We start from the raw sequence: 9,997 nt of genomic DNA on the forward strand, positions 1-9,997 counted from the left end.
TAGAAACAAATATAAATAATTCTCACCATACTTGTTATTCAACAACTCAAGGACTAGTGGCTGCCGAAATTAATACGGTTGGAGAAACTGAAACCATGTCCTCTCAACCAACAAATGTTGATGAAAGTTAGGTTGAATTCATTCTTAATTTTGTGTTTCATTTATTTTGTTTAGAGAATTGATATAATTAGGTAATGGAATTGTGTTTCAATTCTTTTTCTGAAATGAAAATATTGTTTTCAAGTTATTCTTTACTATATATTTTATGCAATTCGTTTTTATCTCTTTATGTTGTGTTTATTTTGTGTTTCATAAGGTTGACATACGGTTGACATAAGATTCATATTCGGTCACAAAAACTTTTAAAAAACTGCATCTAAATAAAATTTTCTGCAATAAGATTTTCATAATATATCTCAAACTGATTTGATTTGCTAAGATTTTGGCAAATCAAATCAGGAAAAGTGAAAAACGAATCTAGTAGGAGAGAAACAATAATAAAATAGGAGGGAACAAAAAAAAGAGAGGGAAACGAAAATAATTATATCCTTATTTAATTTTTTAATTAATGAAAGTTTCCTCTAAAAGGAAAACGCATTGGCATTAACCATAATTGCAGGAATCACGTTGTTGAATGACAAAATAAAGTGATTTCTTCTTTCTTATCAAAATATCATGAAACAATTATAAACAATTCTCACCATATTTATTATTCAACAACTCAAGGACCAGTGGCTGCTGAAGTTAATACGGTTGGAGAAACTGAAACCATGTCCTCTCAACCAACAAATGTTGATGAAGGTTAGGTTGAATTGATTTTTTATTTTGTCTTTCATTTATTTTTCTTAGAGAATTGATATAATTAGCTAATGGAATTGTGTTTCAATGCTTTTTCTGAAATGAAAATATTGTTTTCAAGTTATTCTTTACCATATATTTTATGCAATTCGTTTTTATCTCTTTATGTTGTGTTTATTTTGTGTTTCATAAGGTTGACATATGGTTGAGATAAGGTTCATATTCGGTCACAAAAACTTTTAAAAAACTGCATCTAAATAAAATTTTCTGCAACAAGATTTTCAGAATATATCTCAAACTGATTTGATTTGCTAAGATTTTGGCAAATCAAATCAGGAAAAGTAAAAAACGAATCTTGTAGGAGGGAAACAATATTAAAATAGGAGGGAAACAAAAAAAGAGAGGGAAACGAAAATAATTATATCCTTATTTAATTTTTTAATTAATGAAAGTTCCCTCTAAAAGGAAAACTCTTTGGCATTAACCATAATTGCAGGAATCACGTTGTTGAATGACAAAATAAAGTGATTTCTTCTTTCTTATCAAAATATCATAGAAACAATTATAAACAATTCTCACCATACTTGTTATTCAACAACTCAAAGAACAGTGGCTGCTGAAGTTAATACGGTTGGAGAAACTGAAACCATGTCCTCTGAACCAACAAATGTTGATGAAGGTTAGGTTGAATTGATTCTTTATTTTGTGTTTCATTTATTTTGCTTAGAGGATTGATATAATTAGCTAATGGAATTGTGTTTCAATGCTTTTTCTGGAATGAAAATATTGTTTTCAAGTTATTCTTTACCATATATTTTATGCAATTCGTTTTTATCTCTTTATGCTGTGTTTATTTTGTTTTTCATAAGGTTGACATACGGTTGACATAAAGTTCATATTCGGTCACAAAAACTTTTAAAAAACTGCATCTAAATAAAATTTAAAAATAGTATAAGACATACATATCAATTTGAATAGAGAAGCAAACTAACATGAGATAAACTGTAGTATTTGTTAGGTCTTCTTCCCAAAACAAAATGTGTTTTAATGCTTTTGCCGGAATGAAAAGATTGTTTTTCGTGTTTTTCTTTACCATATATTTTTCTGCAATTCGTGTTTGTTTCTTTATTTTGTGTTTATTTTGTATTTCATAAGGTTGACATAAGGTAGACATAAGGTTCACATTATGTCACTATAATTTTTTTAAGAAAGTGCATCTAAATGAAATTTTAAAATAGTATAAGAATTACATATAAAATTTTACAGAGAAGCAAACTAATATGAGGTAAAGTTTTGTATTTCTTACGTATTTCTCTATTTTGTGCTTATTTTTTGTTTTCTAAGGTTGACATATGGTTGACATGTAGTTTATATTCACTCACTATAACTTTAAAAAAACTGCATATAAATATTTCTTTAAAAAAATACATATCAATTTGGAAATAAAAAGCAAACTAACATGAGATAAACTATTGTACTTCTTAGATCCTCTTCTAAAAAAGAATGGTCGAGTTATTACGATTTCAGTAGAACATATATTCGATGAAATATATAAACTCGTCGAATTTCTGGACTACCTCGAGTAACAAACAAATTTTTTGCAATAAGATTTCTAGAATATATCTCAAACTGATTTGATTTGCAAAGATTTTGGCAAATCAAATAAGGAAAAGTGAAAAACGAATTTAGTAGGAGGGAAACAATATTAAAATAGGAGGGAAACGAAATTTATATCATACTTGTATTTCAATTAATTATATTCTTATAATATGTGACTATTCATATGTTTGTTTATTGATAGGGTGAAATTGAGATTGATTTAATTGATCCACATGCAAGAGAAGTAGTATATGGTATGATGGCTAGACGATTTAGAAACTTCAAGTATCATTGTCACTTACACTATAAAACGTTCTCTACTCGTGAGTAAGCTGAAAAACATCCACCCAAGGATGTAAATATAAACGATTGGAAGAAGCTATGCGAACATTTTGATGAACATGCACACATTAAGGTAACATTTCAATTTTTTTAATTCATTACACTTTTTATTTTTCTTTATAATTTCAAAATTATTCACTTAATTATGTCAGTTGAAAATAAAAGTGTATATAATAAATGTATTTTTTTTCTTGCAGATGGAAGTTGTTGGAATGAAAGAAGATGGACGTCTCCTATATCAAAAGTTAGGCTTAATTTAGTTTCTTTTCTTTATAGAAAATAGTTTACATGTTTGCATACGATCTGTTATTTTAGTATTATTAAAGACTTATTCAATGATAATTTTATGTAATATTTGAATTGATTTTATTTTTTATTCATTGATTTTAGTAACAAATTACCGTATTCAATTATTTTAGTATCGATAAAAATGAAAATAATATAATGACAATTAATTTCGTCACGTTATGATAAATTACTTGTTGTGATAAATTAAATTTTTCACCGTTGACAAATTATAATGACAATTAATTTCGTCACATTATCATAAATTACTTATTTTAATAAATTAAATTTATCACAGTTGACAAATTATAATGACAATTAATTTCGCCACATTATCATAAATTACGTGTTGTGATAAATTAAATTTATCACAACTAACTAATTATAATGACAATTAATTTCGTCATGTTATATTAAATTACTTCTTGTGATAAATTAAATTTATCACAACTAACTAATTATAATGACAATTAATCTCGCCACATTATGTTAAATTACTTGTTGTGATAAATTAAATTTATCACAGCTAATTATTTAATATGGTAATTAATTTCGTCACTTTATGATAGATTACTTGTGATAAATATTTTTTTTGTCACTTCACAATATTTTTGTCACTAATAACTCGGCGTATGTAGTGACAAATGTATATTAATTGTGATAAATATTGTTTTGTCACTGCATAATCTTTTTCTCACTAATAACTCGGTGTATGTAGTGACAAATTTATATGAATTGTGATAAATATTTTTTTGTCACGTTATTAGCGTTTTGTCACTAGAAGTCGATGTATATTACGACAAATTTTGACAAGATCTGATTACTTGTGATATACATTTTCGTCATAATAAATATGAATGTGGCAAAACAATTTTATCACAATAGAAAATTTATGGTGACAAACTATAAAATGGACTTATTGTGACTTGTTTGTTGTGACCAACAAAATTTGTCACAAAATAGTCACAATAACGTTGTTGTGACAAATTTTGGGCTTAACGTGATAAATTTCGTTCGTCCCAACAAGCCAAATTTTTTGTAGTAATATTACAAATTCCACTAACATTAGACCAATAGTTTCAGTAACTTTGTTCTCATTTATAAACATTTATAACATTAATAAAATGTTGATAAAAATGAAACGCCTCTGTGTGCGGATATTTATCTTCAGATAACTCTAAAGTCGAACCACGTAAGCCCTACAAGAGTATTACTTTTCCACGTAAACCCTACAAGAGTATTCGGGTATCGTGTAAATCCTGACTTCAGATTCTGCCTCCGTCCTTATTTAATACTCTCTCCATCCCACAAAGATAGACCACCTTTCTATTTTGGGCGTCCCAAATTATAGGCCACCTTCTATTTTTGGTTAATAATTTTGGGAAAATCTATTTGGCCCGAAAAATATGGACATAAAATGGCCCGAAAGAGATTAATGCAATTAAAAGTATGGCCAAGGTTATTTCTGCAAAAGCCAACAAATGTTTATTATTTTGTGTTCTCTTTGATCATTAATAGGCTATTAAAGAGTATAGAATGATGTAACTAACTGCCACTTGGATTAATTTCTTTTATCATGACGTGGACATTTAATATATATAACCTATACTTTCTTGTTAATATATCATTTATATCCATATATAATGTGGCTTCTTCGTTTCAATATCTTTTTAAAAGATAATAAAATTAAATTAAATTTATATACATGGAATAAAATATAAATATTAAAATAATTAGTTAAATGATATTTTATAAAAATAATTATAAGATTGAAAATATAGACATAGATATATAATGACACGAACCAAAATATAAGCTTTTTTAAGTATATAATAGTCATGTATTAGCAGTGAATATCGATTTGTTAACATATTCATGAATTTAATTATTTTAAAGCGGTACATAGTAAAACTTAAAAATAAAACTTAAATTTTAAACAATAAGTTATTTTTTCTATTATTTTCCATCCAATCAAGTGTATTTTTGTATAATTACTTGCCAATTTAGATATCTTCTTAATAAATGACTTTATAACTTAATTTACAAAATATTATCAATTGATATAACTAAATTAGAGGGAGTAATTGCTTGGTCGGATTTAAATTTTTAATTTTATGAACATAAATAGTCAAATTAATTTAAAAGAAACTTTTATAAAATAAATTGTTAGGCGTAGTGTACTATAAGAAACAACAATTTTATTCCATTTATTTTTTTTTCTTAACAAATAAGTAATTTTATATATAGAAACTAAACTAATTACAAAAAATACAAACTAATGTATATTGTTCAAATATCTCTCTAAATAAAATTAGTTTTTTCATTTAGATTTTAGATTTTACATATACCGAATAGAAAAGTGTTTTTATATTTTGACATTTTAAAAATATCTAGGATATATATATTAAATTAACAGATAGTTGTTTTTTTAAGTAATAAGTGAATTGTTAATATAAAAAAACGTATTCTTAAAAATTATGTATCTTTTAGATCATTTTTATAATTTTTTAAAATTTTAGTAATTTTTGATATTTTTTGATATTTGATTTTTATTATGAAAAAAATTGTTGTTTTTTTGTAAATTGTTGAATAAACTTATTTTTATTCAAACAAATTAATTATTTATAGGCCTAATGATGCCAAAAAGTTAAATTTTTTTTACTTTTTAAAAATGTATTCAATTTTTTTAAAAGCTGTAAGTATATTCAAATTTGACAAAATCCACTAAAAATATACCTAGTTTGATTTAATTATTGCCTACAATAGCAATTGAATATGGAAATTGTTTTTTTCTAATAAAAAGAAAAAAAAATATCGATTTATAATGTCACATGGATCAGATAAATTAATGTTGAAAATTATCAAATTGATTTTGAAAAGTTTGATAGATTTTCAGACAAATTGTTAAAATTATGATAGATTGATAATTTTTAAAGGTTAGATTATAATTTTTAAAACTTAAAACGATTTGAATTTTTAATACTTTCAAATTTTATTTATATATATCCGTAAAAATTTAATATGCACATAAACGTAATTTTTTTTATTTTATACAATATGTTATCCTATTTTATTTATCATTAATAGATTATAATAAAAATAAAAAAATAAAAATCATATATAGACTTCAATTTCAAACTCTTTCGTATTTTTATATTAGATGTTTAAACAAGTTCATTTTCCCTTATGAAATTAGAGGATCCACCATAAGCCTCTTCTACACCTTGTGCACTCAGCATGAACACCCAATTGCCTCTGATCTTCCATTCTTCTAATAACACACAAATCGTTCAATCTACTACCGAATCATAAACTAAACAATCGCAACACGACTATACCATACTAACACGAAAAGCGCACATCCATATAATCAAATTTCCACGCAAAAGCAACATATAAGCGCCTCAACGAACATTTAAACATAAGTTGAATGTCTATGCATAAGCAGAATATCTACGCATGCGTATCTCGTCAAACAATCCTATCGAACAAACAAACAGCCTCGCTTCCTAGAGAGGAGAGTTGGCAATTTTAAAATCAAATGAAAACTGATCAAAGACATGACTCGAATCTTATGTGCTGCAGTAGTCTTTAGGTTGACTGACGCATAAAGCAGTGGTATCCTGGACCAATTGCTCTGATACCAACTTTGTCACGACCCAAAATCGAGGGTCGAGACCGGCGCTAGGGAATGGGAGTGGTAGCTTCGAAACCCGTAGCAAGCGTAAAAACGAGTAGAAATTTTTCGCAATTCAAACATATATCAATATGTAAAATGTTTTCAGAAAATTTCTTATACAATATAACTATATAGATTTCAAAACATCTAAATTACTTTCTGAAAATCTATGCGAAACGATATTAGAAATCAGGGTCTTAGCGATATCTCGCATTTAGTATTGCCCTGTTTCAACTTATGCCAATTCATAAAACAATAACCAATTCCATTCATGGATAATTGGTAAAGAAATAACACGAATAAAAAAACGTGATTTATATAAACTATGAACATACATTTATCATCTCAGAGTTAATAGAAAAATATAGTTTGATACAAAATATTATTTTTATACCGACATCTACTAACTACTGCAGCGCTAGGATTTGAAGCATACTTCAATACATACTTAAAATATTGCAGACTTCCGGAACAAGAATGGAAGTCCTTGCCTTCAAAATACTATCGCCTGAAATAAAACACTATTGGAGGGTCAGACGACGCTGAGTGAGTTCATATAATACTGCAGATAATTAATAAAAACAAAACATATTTTTATGTATCCAAATACGGAACCGAATGAAAACCTAAGTTCATTATGTTTCTTATTCATTACATTTATTATTCATTATGTTCTTCCGATTACGATCATACCGATACAATTCAAAGTTTAGTTATTGGCCCAAGTCCCGAGATAGTTCAACCGAGTTAAATGGGAGAGATACATGTCCCGAGATAGTTCAACCGAGTTACCTTGTATCTCGATTAATGCAGTCCCGAGATAGTTCAACCGAGTTACTAGCATTAATCATTTTCTAATGCAGTCCCGAGATAGTTCAACCGAGTTACTAGCATCAGTCGATATTAAAGGATATTCTTTATGGCTTCATATCTTACTGAATATTGTTTGTATTTTATGTATATTCAGTTTATTATGACTGGTGTACACACAGTTCTATAAAATAATGCAAGTATTAAAAATTGACAGTATTAATATAAACTCACCACTTTCTATTCATAGTTTCCAAACCGGATAACGCTATGTCACGCTCTTCGAGTTACAGGTCCCGTCGGTAGTTGTCTCTCCGGGTCTACACAAATACGATAACTAGACTCGATTAAAATGGATTCTAATCCGAAGACGTTCTAGCTATATAATACTTAGCGAATAAATTTATTTCTATTGCCTCGGAATAAATCGACAATCTTTTAAAAATATAACTTCGTGTAATAAATAACATTAGTCCAAATATTATTTATTAGTTATCCAATTTTGCTAAATTAAATTAATTATCGAGATAATCGATAATTAATTTAATAATTCCCTTTTCCATATTTTATAATCAACTTTAACTCAAAATGTCAAATTAATAATCAAATAATTAACGAGTTAACATTTTGTTAACTCAAAACTAGTTTTTCCAAAACTAGCTCAACTAGTCGACTTTGGACTATTAAAACGTTCCCGTAAAATAGCCAAGTACCAAACAAACTTAACACTCTTATAGTCCGTAATCCCATCTACAATTTTCGTTTAGGTTCTAGACTGAAATAATAGTCCTAAGGTGTCGAAAATATGTCCCGAAGTTGGTTCCCTAAAACTGTCATATTTGGCAGCAAAACATTCCACCATGGCTGCTGTTTCGGGCTAAGAAACAGAGCACGTAAACTGGTTATAATCCAAAACAAATCTGACATCCCTATATTCCACAGCGTCCTCTACAACTTTCATTTAGACCTCGGACTCAAAATCAAACCCGAAGATGTCGGAAACTAGCTCGGAAGTTGCCTCCCCGGGCTGTTTTATTGACAGCAGAACAGCCCTAAGGGCTGCTGTTTGCAGTCAAATCTGCAGCTATCATGCCACTGTTGTGGCAGCGGCTGTCCCACATTTTTGTTCTTTGTTCCGTAACGAACACAATGACACCAAAACCAACACATTCCGACATTTCGTTAGCTCGCAATCCTCTTTCAAAGTTAGCTCCTCGCTATGTACTAATCCTTGTTTTAACTTATAATTTTTCACTTATATTTAAATTCTAACACTAGACTTAAACACCATTCTTATTATCATATAACCAACTTCATTTTAACTTTAAATATGTATCTTTTATACATTTTTCTTGTTTTTAGAATTATCTCTTAAAAACGCTTCAACGTCAACTTAAATCGTCGTAATTAGTCGTCGCGAAACCTTTGAACAAACTTTTACTAATCTAAACCAATTACCATTCGAATAGGGGCTGTCTTAGTGTCAAAATTACGCTCCCTACGACGGCCGAGGGCTGCGATTGCAGCCCTCAAAGAGCTTCTCAGCTCTGCTCGCAAGAGCAGAGCTGAATTCTGCTCTTGGCAGAATTTTTGCTGCTCTTGGTGAGCAGCAATTGCTGCTCACCGGAGCAGTTTCCGGCCGTCGGAGTCCCACTCCGACGTGCTCTCGAGGCCTAGCGAGATTCTTTCATTTATAAATTCAAAGCCAACTAATTCCAACTCTCAAACTCACCAACACAGACACTTAATCAAAAACAGAAAATCCAATATTTAATCTCCACAAAACCAATTCAAAACACATCCAAATCTAAAACCATAAATTATACCTTGTCCGCATATGAGTCGACTCTTCAACCGAACTTGAATCCTTGAAAACAAGTGTCGGAATTCCAAGATATGCTCACCGCCGTGAGAAGTGCTCAAAAGAGCATGATGGAGCTTGAAGAAGATAGCTTCGGCATCTTGAAAGGATGAGGGTTTTGGTTTATTTGTTCCATCTAATTGTTGATATGCAAGAGTAAATGAAGAGGTGGGATAATAGATGTCCTCATTTGATTGAAATGAGGGGAAAATAACCATATAGGTGTTTGAAGTATGCACCGCTGGCACTTAAACCTTTAAATTTCAATTGCTCCAATTTAATCCAAGTCGTTTTCATAATTACGCGGAACCTTGACGGTTATTCTTTATTGATAAATAATGGATTTCATCGCATTATTTATTTATCCGGATCCAAATAATTTATTTATATCATTTTTCTTTTTCCGATATTCAAATTCCGCTTAATAAAATACTCTTGTCCAAATTTATAAATTTAATCTTAGCTCCTTTATTTTATTTTATGAACTTTATCGTAAAATTTATTAACTCGGGACTTTCCATTTAATTTTATTTTACTTTATTGATTTCTTCTTAGTCCCGCTAAAAATCCAATTTATAAAACAATAATATCCACTTAAATTATTATTTTACGATAATTTTTAA

The 9,997-nt window shown here is 28.7% G+C and overlaps 1 long non-coding RNA gene across 1 annotated transcript; it reads right to left on the minus strand.

Annotated features, from left to right (window-relative positions):
* Positions 1-6,994: 6,994 nt before the first annotated feature.
* LOC126661149 (uncharacterized) lies at positions 6,995-9,496 on the minus strand. The gene is made up of 3 exons (XR_007635522.2): positions 9,340-9,496; positions 7,748-7,833; positions 6,995-7,224 (listed from the first exon to the last, which is right to left on the minus strand). It is a non-coding gene; the product is annotated as an uncharacterized LOC126661149 (long non-coding RNA).
* Positions 9,497-9,997: the final 501 nt, after the last annotated feature.

The sequence above is a fragment of the Mercurialis annua genome, linkage group LG8, assembly GCF_937616625.2.
Source record: "Mercurialis annua linkage group LG8, ddMerAnnu1.2, whole genome shotgun sequence".
Classification (NCBI taxonomy): Eukaryota; Viridiplantae; Streptophyta; class Magnoliopsida; order Malpighiales; family Euphorbiaceae; genus Mercurialis; species Mercurialis annua.